Source organism: Sus scrofa, chromosome 1, assembly GCF_054392235.1.
Source record: "Sus scrofa isolate SSC_HxYL_T2T_F1_AM1 chromosome 1, Sscrofa_HxYL_maternal_Yorkshire_Landrace_v2.0, whole genome shotgun sequence".
In the NCBI taxonomy this organism is placed as follows: domain Eukaryota; kingdom Metazoa; phylum Chordata; class Mammalia; order Artiodactyla; family Suidae; genus Sus; species Sus scrofa.
In genome coordinates, this window is record NC_139383.1 from 243,349,820 (window position 1) to 243,368,381 (window position 18,562).

At 40.9% G+C, this 18,562-nt stretch overlaps 2 long non-coding RNA genes across 2 annotated transcripts in view; one reads left to right on the plus strand and one right to left on the minus strand.

The window, feature by feature from the left end:
• The first annotated feature begins 1,072 nt into the window (after positions 1 to 1,072).
• On the plus strand, positions 1,073 to 14,812 carry LOC146407080 (uncharacterized). The gene is made up of 3 exons (XR_014823212.1): positions 1,073 to 1,207; positions 2,302 to 2,654; positions 14,724 to 14,812. It is a non-coding gene; the product is annotated as an uncharacterized LOC146407080 (long non-coding RNA).
• LOC106509194 (uncharacterized) overlaps positions 14,587 to 18,562 on the minus strand; it is a 62,750-nt gene continuing 58,774 nt past the window's right edge. Inside the window, exon 7 of the long non-coding RNA XR_014823207.1 lies at positions 14,587 to 17,831. This is a non-coding gene — a long non-coding RNA (uncharacterized LOC106509194). The remainder of the gene's footprint in view (positions 17,832 to 18,562) is intronic.

The following is an 18,562-nucleotide window of genomic DNA, read 5'->3' on the forward strand; positions in this document are numbered from 1 at the left end:
GAGCTGAAACCACTGGGCATGGTACTGGATTAAAAATTGAGATCAATGCATACATAAACCTAGCTTTTTCAAATAAATGGGCACCTTTTCCCTTCATTGCTGAGTTTTTATCAGATTTGACATTTATGTCTCATAAATCTCAGGCCTGGATGGATATGCACAATAGTTTTGATGTAGTTGATGTTTTAATAACTTGGTTTACCATAGTTTTTATTCCAAGTATGGTTTTACACAGTCTGAAGAATGTCAGAGATAGAATCTCTTTGAACCAGAGAAAAGTTAATTCCATTGAAAGAACAGAGTGGTGTTAACTGGAAGATGGACTTGCATAGAACTAGAAGAAATAGGAAGAAACCTAGATTGAAAACCATGCAAAACTGGCAGGTCAAATGTAAAATGACAGACGTACCTTTGAGTGTTTGCAGATAGATGCCTCACTTGAGAGCCACTCTTTACAGGCATCTTGGCCCATGAGCTGTAAAGGATCAGTCTTATCCTGGAATGGTGTGTGTTGAAACTCACCTCAGCCCTGGAACAGCTGCACGTTCTTAACTCCCCAGCCATGGGATATCCAGAAACTCAGCTTCGAGCCATTTTACATAGCCACGAAATCCTGGGACCCCACAGCCAAGAGCAGGAGAAATTGAAGTCCTACAGTCAGAAGGCAGTGTTGTGGACAGAGGCACAGGCACAAATGAGACTTTGAGCTGCTGGCCCATCAGCGATACCCTCAGCTGTCCGCAGGGCCACAGGTTTTGTACCCTTAGTTGGATATTCTTGCGCTGGCCTCATACAACTCCAAGGATCTGTCAACTGATACTTGGGTCAGTTGTAAGGGGATTTATACTGGAATTCTTTGCCTAGCATTAAGTAAGCAATTACAAAATCATAAAGATGTCAGTACCAAAAGAAATCCTTTGGACTTTCTTGGATGTACATTTCTGTAGCTCCCCAGCTCCTGGGCAACCTGGAGATTGGCCTTCAGCAATGAACTCTGAGTCCTGCCACCCTTGGGTTTCCCACTGGGACATCATCGGCAGAAACAGTGGCTCACAACCATCTCTGTTCTTTTTCAGCTGATGGCATTTATTTGCCTTTGAGTTTAAAGTTCTGTTCAGAACTGACAACAGAAATAGCTTATTTTTGACCACCCTGGCACATCAGAAAACCTGGGTCAGAACATTTTAACACCAATGCTGTCCTCATGGTAGGTACTAACTTTCATTATAAGCTGCTGTTAACAGTTTAGTCTTATTTGAGTTTTTGGCAGTAAGTGACAGAATTTTCGGGGGTCTCAAATACGGAATTAGCAGGGATGCTGAGCTCTAGTTTACCCCTCTGCAGGGAAGGAAGATCTCAGCTGGGATCTTAGGTATTTGGCCTATAGGGAAGGAGAATTCCCACAGGGCTGCCTCTAGTCCAGAGGAAAACCATGAGCACAGAGTTTTCACAAAAGTCATTGTGTCTGGTCACACAGCAGACCTAGACAGGCTGGATGCCATAATACTGAATTTATACTGAAGGGCAACAGTGTATCAGAGGAGAAAAGTAATTTTCTCCAAACTCCCATCTCCCTGGGAAGACAAGTCAGGCTGAACCCCAAAGCTCTAGACTTCGCAGGTGGAATTCTGTGCCGGCTGCCCATGGTGGCAGACTGGAAGGCAAGTGGGAAGGGAGGGTTGCAGTGGCTTACACCTTGCTGCTCTTCACCCCCTCAGTTTCACTCACATTAACTGGCTTGGAGACTTGCCTCACGGCAATTCTTGAAAACTCCTTAAATTAATCACGAAGTGTCTTCTGAGTTGCTGCAGTGTGAGTACTCCCTGCACACAAGTCCAAGACCCACCACGGGCTGGTAAACTTACCCACGCCTGACCCTGACCTCTCACTGCCTCAGGCAAGGAGCCTCCCCATTAACTTGACATTGTAGTTTGATGAGAATGTTCAGAACTAACACATTTTCTGTTGTTTTGGCAGAAGACTTAAGTCATGCTTTCTTTAAATAAATAAATAAGTAGAAATAAAATCATGCTTTCTTTGACTTGAGTGCAGCAGATACACTCTAAGAAGTTTGCGTGCGGTCTTTGGGTTTTGAGAATTCAGTCAATTTTTGGACTCTGTTTGGGTGGAGTCGAAACTAATGCCCACAGAGTTTCTAGTGGCCCAGCATTTCTGCCCAGACCTAGGAGGTGGTTGTCATTTCTTTACTAGATGCCTCCACAGCCTGTCTAAGAAAAGCTATCATCGGTGGTACCCCAGCCATTTCGTGTAGCCAAAAGAATGATTTTTTTTTTCTCCTAGGAGGCCGGAAAGTAGCAAGAGAATGAGTTAGTAGTGGGAATTATGTCAAGGAAAATTGTGCACCCTTCCTCCTTGTGGACCAGCAGCACATGAACAGGAAGCGACACCATCCAGAACCACCAGGAGAGACGGAGTGAGACCCCAGACCGCCAAGCATCAAGCCTCTAGAGCAGTCTTCCTTAGGACAACTCACCATTATTTGAAGAACTTCAGTCAGATGTCTCTTTGCCCCAAAGAGTTTAGCCTAAATACTTTTCACCTCAGTGTCTCTTGGGTCAAGTCTTAGCATCCACCTCAGAAGCCTGGTACTGCTGAGACACAGCACCACCCCCATATCTGGTCGTCTTTCCCAGGTGAATGAAAACAAGAGTTTTTGGATTAATGGAAGAAATCACCTGTTAAGCTTTGTTCTTCAATCTCCTGCCCATTACCATAACCCCTTTAATTTTTCTTCTAAGTAGACAGTCCATGTTAATGAAATGTGCTTTTGGCTGAGTTGGGGAATTCAGAGTTAGGGTTTCTACATTGGTGACCAGTCAACCCTACTGCATGTGCATCTTCAAGCCTCAAAGTTTTCATGTGAACAAGAACAGCCTCCTGGTCCCAGGGTGGTGGTTATAAAGTTTACTCTGAGGACAAAGGCCTTGATTCACAGATACTTTTTCCTGAGTGACAGTCACTAAGTACCCTTAATGAGGATTTTGGTGGTTCTCAAGCTGCCTGAAAGTGAATTTGGCTCCAGTCCCTGAAGGGCAGGCTTGCATCCGCATCAAGCAGCTTGGTCCGAGGTAGTTGCCCAGGGCCCATACTGGCTTTGCAGACATCCTCCTTTGTGTGCAGCATGGAGCCAGGAGTACCAAATGGACTTCAGTTGAACACCTTCAGGCTTCTGACAGCATTTCCACCCCACAGTATTGGTGTTTGTTTGCATATCTTTCTCTTGCCAGAAATTTGCTTTGGGAGAGTTAACGCAAACAGCATTATGGTGTCTTTTTCATATTACAATTACAGATTTATAGAACGCGTGTAAACTTGGAACCTGACCTCAGACCTGCAGGGGTAAATAAGAGGGCAAGTTGGGGAAGTTCCTGTTGTGGCTCTTCGGAAATGACTGACTAGCATTCCTGAGGATGCAGGTTTGATTCCTGGCCTTGCTCAGTGGGTTAAGGATCTGGCGTTGCCATGAGTTGTGTAGGTTACAGATATGGCTCAGAACCGGTGTTGCTGTGGCTCTGACGTAGGCTGGCAGCTACAGCTCTGATTCTATGCCTAACCTGGGAACCTCCATATGCCACGGATGCAGCCCTAAAAAGACAAAAGAAGAAGAAAGAAGGCAAGTTGGTGTTGCTCAAGCTTATAAGGGTTTATCACTTTTTTCCCTCAGCTTTATTGAGATGTAACTGACATGTAACATGGTGTAAGTCGAAGGTGTACAATGTGATTATATTTAACACATATAATATTGTGAAGTGATTACAACATTAGATTAGTAAACATGTCCCCGACCTCACGGAATGACTGTGTGTGTGTGTTGAGAACATTTAAGATTTACTCTCATAGTAACATTCAAGTATATGATACAGTATTGTTACCTAGAGTCATCATGCTGAATATTTAGATCCCCAGAAGTTGGTCATCTCATAACTAGAAGTTTGTTTCCTTTCACCAATATCTCCCCTATTTCCCTCCAACTCCCCTTTCCTTACCCCCAAGCCCCTGGTAACCACCATTCTATGCTGTTTCTATGAGTTTGGCCTTTTTTAGATTCCACATATAAGTGAGATCATATAGAATTTATCTTTGTCTAACTTATTTCAGTTAGCATCATGCCCTGGGAGTCCATCCATGTTGTCATATGTAGCAAAATTTCCTTTTTTTTTCCATAGCTGGATAATGTCCATGGGGGGGGGGGGGGACATTTAGGATCTTTCTGTGTCTTGGCTATTGTGAATAATGCTATAGTGTATATTAGAGTACAGATATCTCTTTGAGACAGTGATTTCATTACCTTTGGATATATACCCAGAAGTAGGATTATTGGATCTATCATATGGTAATTCTATCTTTAATTTTTTTGAAGAATCTCCATACTGTTTTCCATAGTAGCTGCACTAATTTACATTCCCACCAATGGTGCACAGTTTTTCTTTTTCTCCACATCCTCACCTACATCTTTCTCTTGTCTTTTTGATCATATCCATTCTAACAGGTATGAGGTGATATCTATCTCATTGTGGTTTTGGTTTGCATTACACTAACATTCAATGATGTTGAGCATCTAGGCTGTATGTATGTGTGTTTTGGAAAAATATTTATGTCCTCTACTCACTTTTAAATCAAAGTCTTTTTTGCTATTAAGTTTTACGAGTTTATTGAATATTTTGGATATTAATCCCTTGTCTGATATGGTATTTGAAAATATTTTCTCCCATTCTGTAGGTTGCCTCTTCATTGTGTTGATTTTTCCTTTTAGTTTGATGTAATTCTACTTGTGTATCTTTAATTTTGTTGCTTCTGCTTTTGGTATCACGTCCAAAAAGTCATTGCCAAGACCAATGTGAAGGAACTTGTCCCTTTGTTTTCTTTTAGGAAATTTATGGTCTCAGGTCTTCATTTAAGTCTTTAATCCATTTTGAGTTCATTTTTGTGAGTGCTGTAAGATAGGGGTCCAGGTTCATTATTTTGCATGTGATTAAGTATTGGCACCGCTTATGGAGTAGACTCTCTTTCCCCATTGTGTATTCTTAGGTCCTTTGACAAAGTTTAGTTGTCTTTATAGGCATGGATTTATTTCTGGGTTCTCACTTCTGTTCCATTGGCTTATGTCTGTTTTTATGCCAGTATCGTACTGTTTTGATTACTATAGCTTTGTAGTATAGTTTGAAATCAGGGAATGTGATACCTCCAGCTTTGTTGTTCTTTCTCATGATTGCTTTAGCTATTATTTTAGGGTATTCTGTGGTTCCATACAAATTTTAACATTGTTTTTTTCTATTTCTATGAAAAATGCAATGGGAGTTTTGATAGGGATTGCATTAAATCAATAGATACTGGGTAGTATGGATTTTTTTTGGGGGGGACAATATTCTATTCTATGAATGTGGTATATAGGTTTATATTTACTTGTGTCCTCTTCAATTTTTCATATATATATATATATTTTATTACATCCCATCCAATTGCACTCCATAATCAAGTACATAAATATATCTGGGGCAAAATACAAATGTTCATGCTAAGTGAACATGCTTCTCTATTTCAGTTCAGGGCAGTTTAGCCCCAAATGCATCACAAAAAAGTATCTCGTATTCTTTGAACTGGAAATAAGTGATTTGTGGACCTGTATTCCTGTTGTCCCCATTTTAGAGATTAGAAGTGGGATCCACAGAGGTCAAGTGACTTGAGTGGTAGGAGCTTGCTCTGTGTGATACCAAAGCCAATGTCCATCACATTTTCCTACTGTCTGCATGTCAGTGACTGACACGAGGCTGCCCAGGTTTCCTGTGGCTCCCTCTTTTATATGGCTCCATCTCACTCCGATACACCCCTTCCATATCTTCTGCGTCTCTTCTTCTACCCAGTTATTGAAAAATGCTCTCATTATGCCCAAGCAAAATTCCATACTTTTTCTTTAAATAGAAAAAAAAAAAAAAGGAAAAAATAGGGCCTGGGTTTTGCCACAGTGTGTTCAGCTCTTGATTTGATCCTCTTGCTTATTGGTTTGATGCTATTTTCTATATGAATATTAAGTCTACTCTTTAGACAAGCAGCATTGTTAAAAGCAATAACAAAATGGTAACAAAAACATCAGCAAAAGAACATGTAGCATCAAAAATATCTTTCTAATAATTTTCTGATTGGAAATGTTCTAATACATGTTCTGTTTTCCAAACTTCAAACATGCTTAGCGCTTTTTTTTTTTTTCCATATTACTCTTGATAAAATGGTGTGTTTTGTTTTGGCCTTGTTTTTGTCTTGTTTTGCTTTGTTTGAAAAGCACTTTGTAGCATGTGCAATAGTCTTGTTTGAAAGATGGGTCACACGGGAAGATTTTCTTTGATTACTACTGTGTGTTTTGATTCATGGGCTCATAAAAGCCCAACCATGGTGGTTAAAACAAAATTGTTTACAGTCATGTTAAAATTGCACCGTGATAGCAGAAGGCCCAGCTCACAGGATAGATTGAGCTGCAAGGCGAAGGACAGAGGTTGCTTGAAATCCCAGGAGCCACTAATCTGTGTCCACAAAGCCATTTTTATCTAATGCTCTAGTTCCGGGACAGTTTGATTCTGTACCCTGAGCGCTTAATAGCACACACCTGTATTAAAAAGGTTGCTTCTCTCCATCGCCAAAAAGGGATTTCCAAGAGATGACTTTCTATAGAGTTTTAATTAAGATCTCATCACAGAACTTGGACCAGTTGAGTTACTGTCTGAATTGCTTTCTTGTGAAAAAACAAGGGCTACCAGAGCCAGGGCAGGCATGCATAGCTATTTAAACACTGCATAATTGGTTCCCTGAGGAAAATTGGGCAGCTGTGAGTGTTTTAAGGGTCATCTTTTAGGGATGTTGCAAAATTATAATCCTGTTCATCTGTGGTCCCTGACAAATCTTTCCTGAAATCTCCAGAAGTCCAGGGAGCTATCACTATGTCCAGAATTGAACACTGACTCGTTGTTCACATCACCCTCTCTTTGAAGATAAGGATTGTACACGATGCCAGTGACTGGCACAGCAGGCAGTAGTAAATATTAGTTCTTCCCCTGATTAACCCAACTCCTCTCACACAGTTAGATAAGACAGCATTTCCAGTGGATATTTTCTCTCTGGACTATTATAGGACTAACTTATGTGTATAGAAGTTGCCATGTAAAATGTGCCAATAATCCAGTAGGTTAGCAACTGTGTTGAAAAAGAAAATTTTGTACAACTTTTTACAATGAAGATAGAAGAAACTTTTTTAAAAGAAAATTTCCTATTCCAATGTTTTCTAAGACCAAGTTTTATTTGTTTGTTTGTTTTTGTTTTTAGGACGTCACCTGTGGCATGTGGAGTTTCCCAGGCTAGGGTTAGAATCCCGAGCTGCAGCTGCCGGCCTATGCCACAGCAACACCAGGTCCAAGCCATGTCTGTGACCTACACCACGGCTTATGGCAACACTGGATCCTTAACCCACTGAGCTAGGCCAGGGATCAAACCTGTATCCTCATGGATGCTAGTTAGGTTCATTTCTGCTGAGCCACGACAGGAACTCATAAAACCAAATTTTAAGGTCCAAGCAAATGCACACCTTGTGAGATGTGTATGGCTACCAATATTGAATCCTAATTAAAAAGTTTTCTTTCTTTGCTACTCTATAAGAGAGATGTTTGGGGTTTTTGTTGTTGTTTGCATTATACATGTGGCTCAAATTAAATTTTTTTTTTTTTTTTTGTCTTTTTGCTATTTCTTGGGCCGCTCCTGCAGCACATGGAGGTTCCCAGGCTAGGGGTCCAATCAGAGCTGTAGCCACCAGCCTACACTATAGCCACAGCAACGCAGGGTCCGAGCCGCATCTGCAACCTACACCACAGCTCACGGCAACGCCGGATCGTTAACCCACTGAGCAAGGGCAGGGACCGAACCCGCAACCTCATGGTTCCTAGTCGGATTTGTTAACCACTGCGCCACGACGGGAACTCCTCAAATTAAATTCTTTAAAACATAAAGTTTGCTGAAGCTGATGTATAAAAATCCTATGGAACATAGGGACTTGGGAAATTATTAGGTTTTTATGATTAGGTTGATTAGGTTGATAGATGATTGAGAAAAAAATTTGAGAAGAGTTAAATGTCCATTTATTTATTCCACAAATGTTTATTACATAGCTACTCTGTGTTTCAAGGAACTGGGCTAGACTCTGAGGGTACAGAAATGCACAGAACTGAGATGATTCACAGAGGATAAATGAGGGCTTCATGTAAGTTATTAAGTGATAACAGCACAGTTGGATGCCAGGGGAGTTTAGGACACTATAAGACCACGTGGACGGAAACATAACCCAGACTTAAAGGGTCAGGGGAGTCTTGAGAAGACATGACGTCTAAGCTAAAACCTGAAGAATACCTAAGGATTGGTCAAGTAAGGAGTTTGTGGATATGGGAGAAAACTCAGTGCAGAGGAAACAAGTGCAAACGCCCAGAGGTGACAGAGAACATGGAGACTTCCATGGAAATATTGGGAGCCCTTTAGTGTGGCTGGTAGTTACTGTGCAAGCCGTGGTGCTTAACAGCTAAAGGCAGTTAGACCCTAAGACCTTGGTGAGCCATGTAAGGATTTACGACTTTTACTAAGAGCAGTGACGACCTGTAAAGGATTTAGAGCAGAGAGAGGACTGACAATGTTGGGTATTTATTTTGAGGGGATCACATGTAAAGAAAAGAACAGGAAAATGGACTTTAGGCAGGGAATACTTAGGAAACTATAGGACCAAGTCAGGTGAGACATCAAGACAATGACTATGGGAATAGAATTGGCCAGGACTGGGAGATTTAGTGCACAGTGAATTAAAGTTGTTTTGTATTTGTTCTTCTGTTCTATTAGCAAACAACAGAAAGTGTCCTTGACTAGCTCAAGTAGCAAAGGAATTTCTTGGAAGGCTCTCAGGATAGGTCACAACAGACTTCATCTCTTCAGTCTTCAAAAGTCCAAGGGGCCATTTTTTTTCTAGAGAGTGACCATAAAATGTGTTGCTTCTATTCATCTCTCTTCTCTCAGATATACTCACTCAGAGTTCAGTCTCAGGAGAGAAAATCTGCATGGGCCGGCTTACACCCTCCCTCCAACTCCCCACCCTGGGCAGCCAGGTTTGGTATGTTTTGTGACCAAACAGTGGAGGTAAGAGGGAAAGGACCAGCTGACACAGTAGCCCCCAGGGATGTGGAAGGGGTGAACAGAGGGAGAGGTCAAGTGTGAGACCCAGATCCCTGATGTGGACAACTAGGTAGATGGTAGTATGAGAAGGAGGAGTTTGAAGGGTGCAGTGCAGGGTGGCATTTAGTACTAGACACACACATGAAGCGATCTTGCAGGGAAAGTGAAGATAAAATCCAGAATCAAGAAAGAAATTTCTAGGCTGAGGAGATAGTCCTCCATATCCATATTGTAGCAGACTCCATGAGAACGGAGTAGATAGTGTAAAGACAGTGTGTAGTATGAGGGGAAGAGAGGCTTGGACAGAGTCTTCAGAATTAAGATGGGTTAGATCTGAAAGGAAAGGGAGCTAAAATACATTGAACCCAAGCAGTAGTTGCCAGGCCCTAAGAAGGCCACCAATGATTCCCCACCTCCTGGTACTCGCATCTGTGTATAGCCCCCCCTTTCTGCCATTGCACCAGAATCCATCTGTGTGATTGACAGAATGTGCAGCAGTGATGTCATGTTAGGTTATGAAAGACACTGGCTCCTGTTTTGCTCTCTCTTTCCTTCTTGGACCATTGCTCTGCCAGCTGTCATTGTGAGCACCCCATGGACAGGCCCATGTGAGGAGTATCTCAGGTCTTTGGGGAACTCCCATGTGAGTGAGCTTGGAAGCAGGTCCTCCAACCCCAGTCACACCTTAGATGACTCAGCCCAGGTCACACCTCGTTTGTAGATTCATGAGAGATCCTGAGCAGTCATCTTATGGCTCAGCTGCTCAGATTTATGACCTGCAGAAACTGTGGGATAATACAATTTCGCTGCTTTAAACCACTAAGTTTTAAGTTAATGTGTTACATGCAATAAATATATTGGCCCTGCACAGCTTGAATCTTACTGATGTTTTTCCTCCTACATTAATTCCTTTCCACTATTCAGTTCTCTTTGCATCACATTTCGCTTGATCTCCCTCCAAATTATTAATAAAGAAAAAATTAAAATACCTTTTTTCAACTATCAAACCCAAAAAACAAATTTTTTCCTGAATTCAGTGTTAGAGGCAGGTAACAGACATTCTCATATACTGCAGATGAGAGTTGAAATTAATAAAACTTTTCTGAAAGACTTTTTGGAAATGGGCTTCAATCATTTTAATAATGTTTGTTAGCTTTGACTAAAAAATAAAATTTCTTTGATTTTACTCTGAGGTTATCTATAATCAAATATTTTTCAAGGGATTTTGGTTGCAGTCTTTATTTGAAATTTGGTTACAAATGACAGAAACTCAACCTGGAAAGGCATGAGTAAAAACAGTTTATAGGTTAGGGAATCTGAAGGTTTGAAGAGTAGAGCTACAGAAGGGCAGAGATGTACCTGGGTCCCAGGACCAATTGGAATCAGGGTTTGAATGTTTCCAGGTCTTGTCTCATCACTCTTATCAGCTGCTCTCCAGGAATTCTTCTATGTGTAGGACAGACTAGGTTTTCCTCCCTGTGGGAACCATCTCTGTGGGTCCAGTGGACATTCCTAGCAAAGGACAGGGTGACTAATCTCAGACTCCGTGAGTTCTAGTTCAGAACCATTCTACAGAAAGACTCTGAAGGCTCAGTCCAGATCAGAAGCTCACTCATGGAGTGGTAGTGATTAGCCTCAATTTGACTTAGGTGCCAAGTGCAGATGGATTGTTTGTGGCTAAGATGGCAAGGATATGAGAAAATATGGTGATTTCTGTCATAGCTGTGTGGTCTTAGAGAAGGGGGAGGGGTATAGTGATTGGGCAGGCAACCCCAGGGATATCTACTGGAATTTTTTTCCAGTGTGATAAGCCAAACACTAGATGGAATGCGGTATGTGAAATATGGAAATCGAGGGCAGGGGATGAGGAATGTGGAGTAAATATCAGACAGCTGTTGGTGACTTTGGATTGATGGCAGAAGATAGGAATTTGGTAGGTATGTCACTGGATCTAGGATAAGACACTTTCTTATGGTGGACTTTCCTGCATGTAAATGAAAGTAAGGAACTTATATTCATTAAATGCTTATAGTATGCCTAACTCTGGGGAAGGTACTTATATACCTAAATACCTGAATACATTGTATATGTGAATATACAACATATATTCCTATATCATATATGAAATCTCATTTCTTTTTTTTTTGCTTTTATAGGGTGACAACTGCGGCACATAGAAGTTGCCAGGCTAGGGGTCTAATTGGAACTGCAGCCACCGGCCTGTGCCACAGCTACAGCAACACCAGATCTGAGCCACATCTGCGACCTACACCACAGCTCATGGCAGTGCTGGATCCATAACCCTCTGAGCAAGGCCAGGAATCAAATCTGCATCCTTATGGATACTAGTCGGATTTGTTTCTGGTGCACCACAATGGGAACTCCCTCTGAAATCTCATTTCCAATTTCAACCCTATAAGATGAAGGAGACTGGTTTTACATACAAGGACATGGAAGACTGAGCAAATTTAAATGACGTACCCAAAGTTGTATAACTAGGGAGTACTCAAGCCTGTTTGTAAACCCTGACTCCTAGGTGCTGGCTCCTTATATCATCTAATCTGTCTCAAAATTTTCACCTCAGGAATTTTGTTGTTGTTGTTGTTGTCGTCTTTTAGGGCTAGACCTGCAGCGTATGGAGGTTCCCAGGCTAGGGGACAAATTGGAGCTATAGCCGCTGGCTTATGCCATAGCCACAGCAACACCAAATCGAAGCCGTCTGTGACCTACACCACAGCTCATGGCAACTCTGGATCCTTAACCCATTGAGCAATGCCAAGGATTGAACCTTTGTCCTCATGGATGGTAGTCATATTCGTTTCTGCTGAGCCATGATGGGAACTCCAGGATGGTTTAAGAATATGGCATGTCTTGCACTTAGCAGCATTTAATATACCATTCCTTTTGCATTTTAGAAGGCTTGAGTTTGTGAAGTTTGATTTTTCTCCAAAATAAAATGCATACTGTCATTTCTGCCTGTTTATCAAACTTATCAAATTTGTAATGAAATCTGTCCCACACCACGTAAATTCTGTACCTCAATTGTCCCAGGTGTCCCTAGAGAGTTGGCTCTTCACAGGGAACAAATACCCTTCTTCTCCAATGTCTGGTCTCTGGCCTCCCACCCCTCTTAGAGTCATGTGATTCACCCAGTGGCTACTACCCTACCCACCATTCATTCATTGGACAAGTGTTGATTGATCATGTGCTTGGACTGAGTTTGGGAATGATGAGCATGATGAAGAGTCCAGGAGCAACGCACTCTTGTACAAAACATCACACCCAATTCCTCCTGCCCAACCCCCCACCTACCAACTGAAGCACAGAGGGCTGTGGTTCTCAGTAACCCAGTGCAGTACCTCTCTGCTGGTTTGAAGTCATCTGCTGAAGAGCACATCGTGGAAGACAGAATCAAGAGCTTTGTAAAATTCAAGCTCTGTAAAATCTATTTCATCCCTCTGATGTACCAGGCCTGTCACTCTCTTTTAGAAGGAAATTAGATGGTTCTGACAAGACTGTTCTTCACAAAGCAATGTTGATTATTACCTAGTATTCTCTGATCATATGGGTGTTTGCAAATTGATTTTTTGATGATTTGTTCTCTTATTTTCCAGGTATGAAAACTAAGTTGACTACTCTATGATTTTCAGGGCTGTCCTTTTCTCAGTTTCAAATATAGACGTTAACTCTACTTTTTGACTGTTTAGTGGCCCCATGAATCCCTGTCAAATTTTTAAAATTGCTTTTGCATAACATCATTAGGCTTGCTTAAAAGTAATGTAAGGGGACACGCTTAAAGGAAATGGTGTCTTGAATATTTACAGTTTTTTTTTTTCAAAAAAAAAATACAAAAACTGAAATCTGGAATTTCTTATAAATCGGCAAACTCTTAAAAGATTTACTGGGCCCCATCCATAGCTCTAAGGTTGGCCTTAAACAAAACTTAGAATTTATAAGATTATCATTATGGGGGCATAACAGTAAGTGATGCTTAGCAAAACAGAGATGTTTAAGGAAATTGATTGAAATATTTCTTCCCCTTGGCAGCTTGCTTTGTAAAAGATATAAGCAGATTATAGGATAATAGATACTTCTGAGATATAAAGAGACTTGTAAATTAGCAGACATTTGATTCTGTCCAAAATGTCCACTGAGACAAAAGGTCCTTGAAATTTGGTCCAATCAAAAGTGTCCAGGAGTTTCCGACGTGGTGCAGTGGAAACATACCCAGCTAGGAACCCTGAGGTTGTGGGTTTGACCCCTGGCCTTGTTTAGTGGGTTAAGGATCCTGGGGTTGCTGTGGTGTAGTTCACAGATGCGGCTCGGATCCGAGTTGCTATGGCTGTGCTGTAGGCCAGCAGCTGTAGCTCCAATTCGACCCTAGCCTGGGAACCTCCACATGCCGTGAATGTGGCCATAATAAAGCAAAAAAAAAAAAAAAAAGTCTCCTCCGTGGGTGTATTTAGCTTATGCCAATATTAAATATGGCTCTTAATATTTTGTCCTGTCAAAACATCAATGCTTGGGAAATGCCACTGGGTTCAAATACTCCACAAGATTTATTTATACTTTGGCTTATAGGAATAATACATTAAAATTACCATCACATGCCATTGGTCCAATAATTGTGTTGTGGTTGTATTGCCAGTAATAACCCTTCTTGCTTCTGTTAGGTAGCTGGTAATGGCACATGGGGTTAGGAAGACCAGTCAGGGTACAAAACTTCCAGATTTGGATTTATGTTAACTATGTAAATTGAGGAAGAGTCCTAACTAAATTAGAGAAAAGCTCAGGGGACAGCAAGTCAAGGATGGATCTCACCATGAATGGTACCTTAATGTGTTGCTGGACATTTGGCTAGATGTGGCTGGATTGTTCAGTAACAGCAAGGTTTGTAAGGAGGGGCTTGGCCACGCCACTTTGTACAACTGGCAGAGATCGTGTTAGTGTAAACCCTTTGCAGGGCAGCCAGTTTGCTTGGAAGGAGGGTGGTGTATCCCTTCTACCACATAGCTCTTGGGTGTGAGAGCCACCATGAGGGCATGCTGGGTATCTAATTCACCCCCTACAATGATCCCACTGCTCAGGGTTAATAGGTGGTGTTTTCCTTGAGTCACTGTACAAGAGTATAGGCACATTTGTGGTAGATCACAAGAAGTCTGTGTCTCTCTTTGAAGAGGTTTTAGTGGAAGTGACTCCCACACTTATTTTCCCAGGAGTGTGGACCCCGTAACCCTCAGCTGGTGCCTGCCTACTGGCCCATCCTGCCTGGCCAAACCAGGTGTGTAGAATCCATTAGATATCGGTAAGTTTTCTCCTACCAGTAAGCCAGTGACCACTAGTCAGACAGCTACAAAAGAAGAAAAAAACACCTTTCTTTTGTTGCTTGGCATTATGTCATCTTTATCTAAAACTTCTCAGTGAAATATGGCAGAAAAAATATACTTACAGAGAGAAAAGCCAATGCTACATAATAATGAGTTTTGTTACCATTTCTATTCCTTTAACAGAGGTAGAAGTAAAAGGTACTGGTGCTGTGAAGAGAGAAGAATCATACAACTAGTCAGGATTTGGAAAACACCATAACATTATAGTCACTCAAGAAGGAACAGAAAAATGCACCATATTGGTGTTGAAGGAAAAGTAAGGAAAACCCCAAGCAGGTTAAAACAACACTCAGAAGAAGAATCAAATGCAACAACATTGCAGGTACTTTGAAGAAAACTCCAGGATTGTCATGATGAAGAGGTCCTAGTAATGCTACCAGAAAGAAACTCATTAAAGAGGCAGGTAAATAGAATTCAAAGTAAACATCATCCTGCTGTATAGCACAGGGAACTATATCTAGTCACTTACGATGGAACACGATGGATGATAATGTGAGAAAAAGAATGTCTGTATATATGTATGACTGGGTCAGTTTGCTATACAGCAGAAATTGACAGAACATTGTAAATCAACTATAATAGAAAAAAGAAAAACCTGGAAAAAAATTAAAAAATAAATAAATAAGATACAGGAATATAATATACAGCACAGGGAATATAACCAATATTTTCTAATAATTTTAAATGGAGCATAATGTATAAAAATATCAAATGTTCAACATTGTACACTTCAAAAGAATATGACATTGTAAACAAATATATTTCAAATAAATTAAAAAAAAGTAGACATCAACTTCCAAACCCAACTTCATTGCGTGGAATTGAAATTCCAGAGAAGTATCAAGTGACCAGAGGCGGCTAACGACTTCTTATGCATGATTCCAGTGCTGATAATGACAAAAAATTCTTATTTATACAAGTTGTTTGATATTTAACTGTCATTTCCACATTACTCAGTGATGGCACCTCCAAGACGGCATCAGCATGGTCCACTCAGTTATTTATTGCACACAGTACAGTACTGGGTCATACCATATCACTAGTTTGTGCACTAGCAATGAAAAGGCAAGAAGACACTTAAAGATATACATATATGAGAAAGGACTTGCATTTACATGGAGAAGAAATCTTGGCACTAACCCTTCATTGTGCATGATGAATTTCAAGATTGCAAATATGAATGTGATTTGACTGCTCCAAACAAACGCACAAGTTAAAATGTGCTTGTTCCACTTTACACCACCACTCTGTCCAAACATATCTTCTTTGGGTCTAACACACGAGTTTATGAAAATGGAAAGTAACACCTGTAAGTGTGCATCTTGTTTGGACTTCCAGTTGTTTCTTTGGAAGGTGTACGTGAAAGTTTTGAGTACATTGTAGAGAATGCAGGAGAAAATTTAGATGACCTAATGGATTATGTTGAGAAAATGTGTTCATGGAAGGCACAGAGGAGGCAGAAGAGGATCAGAAGCTCTAAGATTTCCACTGGAAACTAGGAATATTCATATATATGTACTGAACCACAGGACGAATGATGCATGGGAAAGCTGGCATACCACATTCCAAAAGCTGATAGTAATGCATTGTCCTTCAATTTGGAGATTTACTGAAGTGTTAAAAGGTGATGAACAGTTAATCACCCAGGTTCTTGGTGGTCACACTCAAATACGGCCACGAACTTCATGACAATATAGACAAAGTCAAATTCATATAACTGCAATTGTTAACAGATAAAACAAATGTAAAGCCAGTAATCAGGAGAATATACACCTAAGAGCAATTGCTTATCAACTTAGAGTAGCCTTGCTGAACTTCATGATGAGGAAGAACAAGAATGAAAGTGAAATCCAAAATTCATCATAGATTACCACAAAAATAATGTAAATAAAATTTTAACAAAGTCCAATATTTGTATTATTTAATGTATCATGGGCCAAATGTCTCATAGATTTTTGGACAGGACCAAATTTCAAAGACCTTTTTCGCATGGACCAAATGTCTCAATGGACATTTTGGACAGGACCGAGTGTCGTGCACAGGATTTATTTAGCCCTCTCAAAAGAATAATCATTAATGGAGATCGGTGTACCTGTTTTTTCCTTTCATTAAGTTCAATATCATATTAGAAGCACAGATGAAATCTAACTAGCTTATGAAAATGTGGTCAGCAACCAGCTTAGACTATGATTGTGTAGACATGATACAAAGATGACAACTTTTGAGATTGTACTGAACTCACTTATAGGAAAACCAGAGAACAGCTGTGAAAATTCCCTCCCCCAAAACACTAGGGGGTAAAAACTAAGTGAATATATCTGGTTGTACTCTGGATAGAGAAATGATGGGATTTTCTCTATTCTGGAGTTACTTTCTTGGCACCATCATAGGCTCATTGGTACACTTAGCTCTGGAGTCTCCAAGCAATAGTTCAGTAAAGAGCTTTGTGACTCCAAGGCAGACAGAACCATTTTTCAACTGCAGAAGCACTTAATTCTTTCTCACTTTAAGTGTGAAAGCCATTTGGGTGATAGCCCAGGCAGGGTATTGCAGACCGGGAGTGAAAAACTCTTGGCCTCTAAGAAGAAACAGTAGGGGGAAAAAAATCAGTTACCATTTAAGAGACCAAGGGAAAAAATATTGCATTTAGAAAAAAAATTGCTTTTGGCAACTGTGCTTAAGACTCTCAAATTTGGAAGTTAAACATGGGAAAATGTTATAAACGAGTTGCACCATATTTGTCTATCACTTTCTTTTTGAAGTGGCAATCTGGGTGACTGGAAAGTATGAACACATCTCTATTCTTGTGCAGCTTGCTGAGAACTGCAAGTTACAGAATGAAGCCTGTCTGTTGGGCTGCAGCTTATAAATAGAAGGAATCTGGTTCATGCCATAGAGTGGGAGCTTCCGTTTGATTTTTTGCACGTGTGTGAAGGCAGCTAGTGTGTATATGACAGGACAGCTCAGCTGTCATGAGCTGGCAAGTAGTGATAGAAGGAAAAAAGGACCCAACAAATAGCCATTCTCTGAATGTTTTCCTTGGTACATTGGGATGTTTCCTGCAGCAGTAATCCTGGAGTTTGGTTTAGGATTCTGGGGCTGGCTAGAGTGTCACAGAGCTTCCGAGATGCCCATAGCCTTTTGGTGACAACTCATCCTCCATGATGACAGGCACATACTTCCTCTTTTTTATTTTTTTGCTAGCAGTTGTCATTGTATAAGATGATTGACCTATGGAAATTTTGAGACAATTATGGGAAGTTCACGTTCAGGTAGGAACATAGCATCATTAGAAAAGAAAAGAGCAGGACCTGCTGAGTAGGTTACTACATTTATAACATTTTATTTAATTCCCATAGTAACACAATTATGTAAGTGGCATCAGCTCAACTGAAATGTGTGAAAATGGAGGTTCAGGGAAGTGAAAAGATTGTGTCTAAAACCAGTAAGTGGTGTGATCAGTCTACCCAACTTGACCTTGACAGCCCATGATCCGCTGCTTCCCCTGAAGAGAGCACATCTGTGGGCTGCACAGAGAGCCTGATTATCCCGGGAGACCAACGAGCCTTTGCCATGTAACCTGGGGTATGATCTAGGTCTTTGCACCTCTTCAGAGGAGCAGAGGGAGCTTAGCAGCCAGCCACTCTCTGACAGCTCTGTTGAGAGGCCAAATAGTTCCACACCAGGCCTGCTTTATAGAGGGGATTATAAGCCATTTGTCAACACTCTGTGAGCCTTTTAATTTTTAGGCTGAGCAAAAAGTCCTTATTCATTCCTCTGGGACTGTTGTCATCCAGCTGTCATCTGGGTCCTTGGAGCACAAATGTTTGTGCTGTTCACCTGGCCATATTTCTCAGAGCAATGCTGTGTTTCTTTCTCTTTCCTTTCCTAGTCCCTGGTTCAACATAGATGGATATACTACTATTTTCTGATGCTTAATGTCTAAATAAGCCCAAACCATC